Source organism: Anguilla anguilla, chromosome 4, assembly GCF_013347855.1.
Source record: "Anguilla anguilla isolate fAngAng1 chromosome 4, fAngAng1.pri, whole genome shotgun sequence".
Classification (NCBI taxonomy): domain Eukaryota; kingdom Metazoa; phylum Chordata; class Actinopteri; order Anguilliformes; family Anguillidae; genus Anguilla; species Anguilla anguilla.
Genome location: NC_049204.1, coordinates 1382734 through 1394050, shown reverse-complemented (window position 1 = coordinate 1394050; position 11317 = coordinate 1382734). Strand labels below are relative to the sequence as shown.

Below are 11317 nucleotides of genomic sequence, written 5' to 3'. Positions count from 1 at the left end.
CCTGCGGGGGATGGGGGACGGGGTGGGGGTGGGGGGGGGGGGGTGTGGGTGCGGCGGTCCGGAGACGAGCAGCCGTTAGCTTCCTGTTTCCCCTCCGCCCCGCGCGGACGGGACCGGGTCAGAGACGGCCGTCTGATCCGCGCGTCCGAGGAGCTGCGTTCTGCTAAAGCTAGCTTCTCACGCTTACGCAACGCCGGCTGGAATGTTTCTATTTTTAAGCTTATGGATGTCAGAGAAATGAGACTAAGAGCACTGGTGCTTCCTGCCCGTTCATGATATATTCATATAAAATGTGTTTCTGAAGTGGAGCGAAGGGAAGGAAGGAATGGCTTTCTCTCCTCAAACAGCCAGAATCTGGTGCATGTTTGAGCACGAATCTGATCAACAGTTCTTTCGCAGCCATACTTGTGTGCCACATGGGAGTATTTTTTTATATGTTGTTTGAGTAGTTTGGCTTTAGGTGCAGTGTTTGCTGAATGTTCAGCCATATGGTTGTCCTGCATTTGAGAACAATATCAATACCGTACCATACTCTGCACAGTCTGTAGTATAATTGAGCAGCTTGTGTGGAAAGGGGCTGTGTAGCACTTCAACATATTAATCGGGAGCTTTGTGTACATTGGGCCTGTGGTGGTACAGATCTGTGTATTTATACAGCGTTTCTACCTCCTAGGATATCGGTAACAGTGCATAATGGTGAATACCTTTTCCTGTGGTCTGTTAATTCTGTTGTGAACATTTTTACATTTTATCATTTGCAAAACCTATTTTCTTTGTTAGAAAAAACAAATACACAGCAAAAAACGTTCACAAGGTACCGGGCCTCAGGAACATATTATAATTGGAAAGGAAACGACATGATAACATGGGGTTATTTTATCTTAGACTGTATCAATGCTGATTGGTTGCGATGTACCTGTTCATATCTATTCAGTCATGGAAATATGTGTTATGTGTGTTATTGACATGCAATGCACAGTATTGTTACGTATGGTTTCTCCCTTGAAGTTTATGTGGAAGGAGTTCACCTGTGGGAGGAGCGTACCTCACGCACCTGTGAGAGGAGCTCACCTGTGGGAGGAGCGTACCTCACGCACCTGTGAGAGGAGCTCACCTGTGGGAGGAGCGTACCTCACGCACCTGTGAGAGGAGCTCACCTGTGGGAGGAGCGTACCTCACGCATCTGTGGGAGGAGCTCACCTGTGGGAGGAGCATACCTCACGTACCTGTGAGAGGAGCTCACCTGTGGGAGGAGCATACCTCACGTACCTGTGAGAGGAGCTCACCTGTGGGAGGAGCGTACTTCACGCACCTGTGAGAGGAGTTCACCTGTGAGAGGAGTTCACCTGTGAGAGGAGTTCACCTGTGAGAGGGCTGGTACCTGTTTTTAGGAGCACTAAGCGTGTCCGAGGCTTTTCCGTAACAGATCCCCTCCCAAACTACAGCGATGTCCCCAATACTGATACCAGTGTTGTGCTGTGATTCACTGTTAAAACAATCATACCCAACAAGACCCAGGATTTTACAGCCTTGATGCACTATTTACAGACTCCTTGATGTGGCTTGATTGTACTAGCTTCTTTTTTTTTTTTTTTTTTACCAAATCCCTTGTAAAAAATGAAATATACTTAAAAGATATTGAAATAAAATATTGTGAAGTTCAGAATATTGCAACACTTCATGCTGCATTTAGTACATTTAGCTTGGAATGTGTTTCAACCTGTCACAGCAATGCTTGTGCATTGATTACATGCTTAGTTAATGTGCAGATTTTACATTTTCCAGGCTGAAGTAAGAAGAAGTGGAGCTGAAAGTGTGTATTGATGCAGGAAGGCAGTGCTTCCTGTTCTCTCCATGGCAGTACATTATTTAAAGCAGCGACTCCCTAGTATTTGTTATTTAGAGGCATGATTAAATTAAATTAAATTTGTGTAATTAATTTAATCTTACAAGCTGCAGAAATCCCCTCCTCCCCCCCCCCCCCCAAAAGGGTTTCATCAATAATGGGACCTAGAAAGGGAAAATAAACGACAGGAAGTGTTGCAGTAATTTCAGACAAGGCCGCCATCAATCTCCCGCATTTTAGTGGTCTTACAAAATAATTGAAAATGGATTTTCCCCCTCGAAAATTCCACATTAACAGATTATTTACTACGATTCTGCACATTTTGGCAATTTAATATTTTATCTCTTCTGCATTAAATAACTCTTAATGAAATTTGCAACGCTCCCCTTTTGCAGCTCCAGGTTTAATTGGCTTATTGCTGATTTCCACTTTTGGAAGAGTAATCAAATCATAACAAATACAAAGAACAGCGTCGCTTCATTGCTAGATTAAAAACTTGTTTAGATGTTCAGTGTTATTATTATTATTATTGTTCTTCTTCTTCTTTTACATTATAATGCTGGAGTCTAAATTAGGGGGAAAAGTGCTATAGACAGAAGAGGAAAAGAGATGAATTCTGCGTAAGATGTAAAAACAGGGTTTGGGTATGTCAGGTAAAGGTAGAGTGGGGTGCGGGGGCGGGGCTGGGGGGGGTGTGAGAGATGAGGCAGTTGACCTGTGATTTCTGGGGGGGTGCTGTGCTGTGTCTTTTCTTAGTGAGCACACTGTGGGGGGGGGGGGGGGGGGGGGGGGGAACTGATGGAAGGGGGTGGGACTATGTGTCACACCATTTATATTGTGCTCAGTTTACATCTGCAACCAGGTTTGAGCTGTGATGGGTGCTTGTACTTTTTAAGATTTACTTAGTTTGTTCTATGCTGTGTGTGTTTGTGCGTGTGTGTGTGAGACAGAGAGAGAGAGAGAGTGTGTGTGTGAGACACACAGAGAGAGAACGTGTGTGTCCTAGGGGGGTGTTTACGTGTTTTTCTTGTACAGATGCAGTCCGTTGCCCTCTCAGGAAATCAGACAAGAATAATTCTGGTGGTTACTGTGTACGTAACATGTAGCCTCTTTTAAAGATCAATGCCTTTTGGGGGGGGGGGGGGGGGGGGGGGGGGGGGTGGATACCGTACCTCTATAAACTTGATTGAATTCCGTAGCAGCCAGCGTTTTGAAATGCACTGTCTATGGAAAAGATATTAACCAGTGACTGATGGAATTAGGACTTGGGAGACTGCGGAAAACTTATTAGAACTTTATTTACGGTGGATTGAATTTTTCTCCGAGGGCGTCCTGCTTCCTTAAAGCGGAATACTTTATTTATTGTTAAGCTTTTTAGTAAGCCGCAATATGACTTCTGAGGAGTATTCTGTGCTAGAGTAAATATGAATTTAGTGAGACACCGGAACATTTTAAAAATAATTTGCTGTAGGCTAATAACCCCCATCCCACGTGTCCTTCACCTGCGGATGCATAAGAGGACAGTTTTTAATATATCGTCTTTATAATATTAAGGCAGTGAATATAAACGTTTATGATTTGATTTAGAATCATGACTTTGCACACCGGTACTTTTTCACCGGGTCTCTCTGATTTAATCGTACCCATCAGATTAAAAGGTTGTTGGTTCAACCGAAGGGCAACCAAAATATTCCTGAATGCAGCAAAGACTTTAGAATACACATTAGCCTGCAGGAATATTTTTTGTATTGGCACTTAAAGATCGTGTTTATTTCGTAACTTAAAGACATGTGTTTTTGCAATTTAAGCAATAGGTGATGCGATCGTTTAATAGGCTACGTTGCCATTCAGAAACGATTATCCATACAGAGCGGACAGGTCGTCAGACCGCCATCTCATGTGTTCAGAAATTACATAGGCTACTTTTCGACAAAAGGAAATATTATTATTTTCCTGTGCGTAGATTTGGAAAAGTAAGCATAGTTTATGCCTACATCCTAATCTTGTGGCTTAATGAACACTGCAATAAAGCAGGGGTCCTCGATCTTATCCTAAAAGGGCCGATGTGGGTGCAGGTTTTTGTTTTAGCCTACCATGCGACACCTACTGTGACCAATTACCTAATCATGGTCTGCATTCAAGACCTTGCGAAGTAGGATCAGGTGTCTTAGCACTGCGCTAATAAAACAACCTGCACCCACACCGGCCCTTTAAGGAAAAGATTGGAGACCTGCACTGAATTTATCGGAGTCTTTAAAGACGACCTGCTTGGAGGTCGACAACAAAAATGATTGATATCCGGATAGATGCGACGGTAGGCTATCACAGTTAAAATCACAAGATGCTCTGACAAACCCGAAGATTCACAAAGGGTGCAGGCTTGGTTTAATTTTGTGCTTGAAAATTGAGTCTGATTCTGGTTTGAAGTTTGACCCTGATGTCTTTTTAAAAACCATTTTAATTGAAGTGTTCAACATCAGAAACGACTCGACATGAATACATAAAATGTGCTCCGCTTCTTTTTATATGACATGATTTGATTTTACACATTGCTTCCTCGGTTACTTAATTCTGTTGATCGGTGCTTTGTTTGACTGCGGAAAGCTGCTTCAAAGAGAATATGCTTTACATACGACTTATAAATAATAAATAATGTTATGCTCGTCCTACTGGTATAATGGTGAACGCCTATGAAGTAGTTACGATTCGGAACAATACGTCAAGACATGTTCAATTATCGAAGTCAACAGCATATGGATCAGAAAGTATTTATGTCTGAGTTTTATGCGAAATTTAAATGGAACGAGCAGGCAAGGCACTGAATTCTTCTGTATGTGTCGTGTGCCAATATGAGGAGGCATAATACAACGTGGCATACATGGTTATCGCTTTCTTTAATGTTCATTTTTCACAAATGATCTTAGTTCCAGTTTGTCTCATGCATAGTTAAAGCGTGCCGTTTGAAAAACGGAGGAATATTTCACAACTGACTCCGCTGCTTTGCTTGTTAGTTTCGTTCTTATGGCACTGTCGGTTTTTAAGAAAATTACTTCACATAACGGATTAGGGTATTTCACACAATGGCGTCAGAACATGGTTTTCGGCGAATGGTCTTGATCCAAGCCTATTTATTACTTTTTCTCCCCCCCCCAACTACATAGTTAAAACCGAACACAAAAGGGCATTTACTCTTGCGCAGTCACCGAGTTCCAGTCCAGCCGCTTCCCCCGTAACGTCCGCAATGGATGAGGGAAATGGGCGGTTTATGCACGGCGTCGACCGGTTTTTCTCACCTTCTCGTCGCCTCGGTGCGTGTTGAAATGCTGCTTAAGATTCCTCGCGATTTTGAATAGGACCCTCTCGGCAAACACCAGCCCGTGGGATGGTGCTGAGGAGAAAGGGGGCCCTGGGTGATATCATGTTTGGATTGGCTGGGCCGGTGGCAGCCGTGATAAATTCCGAAGTGCTCAGCCACTGCAGTGTGTTTAAAACGACGGGCCTGACTCGCGCGCCGCTTTATCATATCTCCTTCATTTCAGTGAACCGAGCCGGTAGCCGCTTTAATGGTTATCCCGCGCGCCGCATAGAGGCCATTACGTATGCAACTTGTGTTTCCAGGACGGACCCGATCAGTCAGGTTTCTATTATTTTGAATAGACAGCCGATGGCGTAAAACTATTACGAGACGCTACAGTCCAGCGATGCGACAGGTTGATCTATTCGAATGCTCACCGTACGTCTCGCGGACGTGCGAGTGCTGAGATCCAGACAAATGTCACTAATAATATCAATTCCCGTATAATAACACAATCATTTTATCTCTTTTGCCCCTATACAGAAACGACGGTTAATTTTTAAAAAATCACTATTTCAAGCTCAGTGATTATGCCAATATTGTTGAATCTGCTCATCATAATTTCCGGATGGCGATATTTGGAGCACTTTTCTACTTGATTATGCACATTGAATTGCATTAGTTTACCTTAATCAATGCCCTGAAATATTGTAGCTCATATTTTTATTATTATAAACCAATGAATCACTGCTGAGTTAAAGTTGTGTAGGGTGCAGTGTAATGTGCAGTTAGATGGCTAGGCCTAACACAGGGGCCCGGAATGTTTGTGTTAAGCGAGCCACATACGGTCATGGTGCAGAGTGAGGGACAGGTATATAGTACAGTACAGATGCAGCGCAAAGTTTTGTACAGTACAGGTATATTGTTTTAAAAGGTCTTGTGCAGTACAGGTGTATCGATTTTAAAGGTCTTGTTTTTTGTTTGGAAGAGAGTACTAGGCCAGTCTGCTGAGGGGTAATGCAGTGATGCCCCCTTACGGTGGTCCGTTCCTCTGGAAGTCTACAGCGGGGGTGCTCTCTCTTAGCTGAAGAGGTGTGGGGCTCACCTGTGTGGGCGCAGGATCGTGCTGTAGCCCAGCATTGAGACTCCTGATTCAGCTCATCATGGCCTTCTGTCATGAATTTGGGAGATCGACTCACTGCTGGGTTAAACACAAAGCAGCACCCACACCGGCCCTTTTTGGATGAGGTTTTACACCCCTGGTCTACAGAACGAACGCTTTGGAAAAAGCTCCAAAGCTTAAACTGGACTGTAAAATAGACCCCCCCCCCCCCCCCCAACCCGACCCAACCCGCTCTCCCCCTGAGAATCACAACATCATCGTTTTCCTGACCCGAATATTTCCCTAAATGATGCATGTCCTACCAGCTGTGCTTATTTCGTACGGGTTGGAAGTGCTGAAATGCTAATGGGTGTACCGTGGCAAATGAGAACATTAACTTGTCATCGCACCCCCAGGTTCTTATTAGACTAAAATTGATATTCGTGTTTGATATTCAAATGAACAACTCCATATTTATTCAAATCGCAGATCCGTCTTGATTAGAAGGAAGCTCGTCCGTCTCCAATGGGCGCCGGATCCCACCCACACTCCCGACTCCTTTTAGCCAGCTGAGATTTCAATTAGAGCGGAGATCGTTATATGGATCGCGCGCGGGAAGCTGTTCGGCTCGCTGAGTCAGGACTCTGCGCATGGGAACTGCGCATGGGACGGTCGGTCGCTGCGCAGAACGGGCGATGTGCGCATACTGCACACGCACATTACACAGGCCGTGGGCTTAATCGCACGTTTACCCCAATCATCATTTGCACAAGTGGATGAAGGCGGGGATCAGATCTGGGACTGAGTGATTAATCACGGTCTGTGAAACGCCACAGCTGGAGCAGCTGTGATCGGAGGGATGTTTCTGTGCTTCGTTCAGTGTCTGGATATTGAGCTGAAGGCCCCGGAAAGATGAAATAAAGAGTGCGTGAGCTCCCAGTCCCAATCGCACACGAAACTCCGTTTAAATAGTCAATTGTCTGTTTATATTGATTCGCTTTTAGTGGCTGTACCTTTTGACCCCGTCACGGTACAGGAGATAACTGGTTCAGTCGGCGTCTTCGGGGAATAAGTATTATTTTGCCACAGTATCTGACCCCTTGGTAGCCTCTGACACTGTGGCCCGCTCCCCTGGCCCGCTCCCCTGGCCCGTCCCCCTGGCCTGTTCCCCTGGCCCGTTCCCCTGGCCTGCTCCTGTGCTCTCGAGGTGTTGGTGAGGGGACAGTGTTAGTGTCACGCTGCCTCATGGGCCGTGGCGTTGGGAGGCGTCGCAGGGCGGCTGTTGGATCGCGCGCGTCGTTCCGGCGTTCCGGCGTTCCCTGTTGTTCCGAGCGAGCGAGCGGCGAAACGTACGCGCCACTGGGAAATTATAGTCTGCATTCGCCAAAAAAAACAAAAACAAAAAAAAACGGAAGAATGCGCATTAGCATAACAAAACCCCCCCGCCATTATAACTCTGTTCGACCAATCGGGGCGCCTGCTGTGTTTGTTGCTCCTTTTTGTGATCCGAGCGTGGAATCCTGTTCCGAACGGACTGCCAGGTTATTTTAATTACAGTTTGTGCTAAGCGGGGGAGCGTCGGTGTCTGAGCGTGGTGTCTGAGCGCCCCGGCGCCCGCGCGGCGTGCTGCTGCTGGCTTCGGGCCCAGATGAGCGCCGCCGCTTTCTCATAAAATAAATGACAAATAATGAACCTGAAGGAGAAGTAGAAAGGAGGCGGTCTGACAGGCTGCTGCAGGCGCCCGCTTAGCGGAACGCTTCACCTGCAGGCCGTCATGGCGGCCCTGGCGTTCGACTCGCGCTGCGTTCATCTCCCCGTTTCGGGCTTTTCTGCTCTTGAGCTGTCTTAACGTCGCTCCTCTGCTGCGGCACTGCCAGTAAAAACATAAATGTCAGAGACCGCCGCCACCCCCCCCCCCCCCCACCTCAGACCGATTGCGTTTGCACTCCTCTCACTTTCTGCCATCGCACTGCAAGAGAAAAACAAGCCATGAGTCATATTTTATCCTGACGTGTGTCCAGTAACTTAGTTGGTGTGTGTTTGTGTGTGTATGTGTGTGTGTGTGTGTGTGTGCAGGCGCATGCGTGTGCTTGTGTGTGTATGTTTGCGTGTGTGCGTGTGTGTGTGTGTATGAGTCACAGAAGCAGCTCACTGATTCTTCACACACGTGAAATAAACGGGCTGCATGTTGGTAACCGTGGCGATTGTCAGGTGATACCTCAGTGTCATACATCCAAAGTGCCAGCCGACGAATCACAGACAGCCCAACGCTTCAGTCCCCCCCCCTTCCCAGAAAGCAGTTTGTTCTCGGCGCAGAGTTAAGGGCCGTAATGAGAGGAAGTGTGACTAGTGGGGTTTTAAGGCTTCTGTCAGTCAGAGGGGCATTGTCCTCGGCGGCTGGGCTGGGGGGTCACGGCGGCTGGGCTGGGGGGTCGCCGCGTTGCCCCCCCCCCCCCCCCCCCCCCCCCCCCCCCCGGCGGAGAGCACGGGCTTGGCGGCAGACGAATCAATTGGGTGCTTTTGTGTGCGCTGTTACCACGGCGACGGCCACAGACCCCTTTGTGCCTCTAATTAGACGCCTTCTCATCAATACCTCATCCCTCCCCTCATTAGGCAAGCCGCCGCCACCGCGGTCCTCGGTCCGATCCTGGCCGGGGGTGGGGGGGGGTACGGTCCCATAAACCTGTGGGACGGCTGCAGGCAGCTTTTGGGTTCCATGCACCAGCCAGGAGAATAAGAGTAGTTTGGGGCGAAAGTTCCCCCTTAATTCTGATCCCCCGCTGCGCTCCTGTCCCGTTGTGAGAGGTGAGCACGGGCCGCATTTGCATTTTCTGTGGAATTTAAGACCTCCTCAGAAATATTCACGCGCCCAGAAGACACTGCGTTCTTCACGGGTGGATTTATAGCGAAAGTGACAACTCAAGCCGCAGAATTAAGTGTCTCATCAATGACACATCTGGTGTCTCCTCAGCTCCGAGCATCTCTGGTGACACCGTGGTAAAACATGATCAAGAGGAAAGTTTTTTTTTTGTTTTTTTTTCTCCCCCCTCCCCTCCTCTCCTCTAAGAATTGCTCGCGCAGGCCAAACCGAACCTTCTGGGCTGTGAATTTTAAACACGGGCTCTGTTGAGCATTGATCACAGGGCTTCAGAAACTCTTCAGATCGTGAGCTTTGTGGTTTTAAACATGATAGCAAGACGCAATTACTGCCTGGTGTCCCTGTCAGAATGTCATTTTAAGGACACGTCAGAAATGCTATGTTTGGCCTGAGCGAACACTGGCAGTGTTGCCGAATATGTTTGTGTATTAAAGACTGCAAGGACTGCTCTTTAATCGGTCTGGAGTGGGAGTGTACGTCTGGCCCCCCCCCGGGGTGATTTGACGCTGACAGACCTCGCTAACTCTGTACACCGCGGCGTTTTTGTGACTCTCTTGCGTTCCTGAGGCCGGCTGAGAAATGAGACTTTCCCGCCTGGCGTTGTGAACATCGAGCGCGGCGCTCTCTTCATCCGCAAGCCCGTTTGGTCTGTGCTCCGTTCGGTCTGCAGCAACACGCCAAAAAAATGGCGGTCTGTGGAGGGTTCTCCCTGCCCCGCCCCCTGACTCGCTGACTCCCTGCAGGCAGTGGCATCGTGGGTGTGTATGAAATGTGCCTGGGAGGGGGTGTGGGGGGGGGGGGAGGGGGTGTGGGGGGGAGGGGGGGGCTCTGCCAGCCTCCTGGCGCCATGGATCTGACCGAGGAGGCACCGCGGCGATAAATGCGAGTCTGTGATGTCACCGGAGAGGGCGCCTGACGGATTGCTGCTCCTGGCTCGGCCTGCAGTGTCGCCTCGTCACCGTTAATATTCCTTCAGAACGCAGAACGCAGGCGCTTCACACCGTGTGGGGAGAGGGGATGCCCTTTCAGTCCCGTTTTAATTGTGTACCTGTGGAAAAGAAGCCAAAACGCCCCGCCCCCCCCAAAAAAGTGAACTGTGTTAAAGTGCTTGTAATTCTCACACTAGGGAGAGGGATTTCTGCATTCAAATTAGAATCAGTTTCCTTGGTGATCTGCTCAATTTAGATTATTGTCTGGCTGCAGCTGTAGAATTTGACTATACCGCTCCGGGCTTAAAGACTAATTTGAGCACTGCCCGTCCACTGCTTTCTCACCGCACGACCTTGAGAAACGTCCTCAAGGTCAGGCGCTGCACCATTAGGCAGCGTGCAGATGACTCCCCTGACGGATGGGTTTGACGTTTTCGGTTTTGTTTTGTTTTGTTTTATTTACCCTTTTGTTTTTCTCCTTGCAGAAAGTGTTTTCGGAGCGGGGATGCGGAGGCTTTGTTGTTTGCGGAGGTTCGCAGCGGTGGAGACGTCTGGGCCGCTCTGCGCCTCTGGATATTGAGATCTGAAAAAAAATAAAAATCAGAAGTTTATTGTCAGACATTAATAATTCTATAAAGCGGCGCTTCTCAGTATTGGCGCCAGAGGAATTGGACGTTGGAAGCGGTTTGAGAAATGTCCCGATGTTGTACTGCCTCTCTGAGACTAAAGGAATCTGACATAGTAGCCAACTTTCCTGCAACTGAATGGGGAAGCTGATATAAAACATTGTATTTCATCAAAAAACAGACAATGATACATAAAAACATAGATGATATATAATACAGGGGAGATGAGACTCACACTGTACACTGTAAAAGACAATTTTTGTACCATATGTGTTTCTTGCTTAGTTTTTTTTTAGTCCATCTTATTTTTTGTTCTGTTCTGGAGAGCAGTGTAGTGTTAAAATCACTGATATTGTGGAGGTGCAGCTCAGCATGTCTGGAATTGAAATGTTTGTGAAAACACTTGGCTGTAGAACTGCAATTAGTACCATGTACATACAGCGATTTTACATTTGCTGCAGGCAATAATGGAACACATGCTATCTGCAGTAAGTACATTTGGTCGTACGTTATCTTGCACCCTGAGTTGTCATTACTGCTGGAGGGAGTTTTTTCTGGGTTGAACTCATTAAAGGTTGATCCAGGAAGTGTTTACACCCTGAAGCGAATATAATTGGAAAATATTGTTTTCCAGATCTATT

At 47.3% G+C, this 11317-nt stretch overlaps 1 protein-coding gene and 1 long non-coding RNA gene across 8 annotated transcripts in view; both read left to right on the top strand.

The window, feature by feature from the left end:
- nlgn1 (neuroligin 1) overlaps positions 1 to 11317 on the top strand; it is a 232129-nt gene that overhangs the window by 51708 nt on the left and 169104 nt on the right. The gene's annotated exons all lie outside the window — the stretch shown is intronic.
- Positions 3167 to 11302, top strand: LOC118226477. The gene is made up of 2 exons (XR_004765046.1): positions 3167 to 4160; positions 10536 to 11302. It is a non-coding gene; the product is annotated as an uncharacterized LOC118226477 (long non-coding RNA).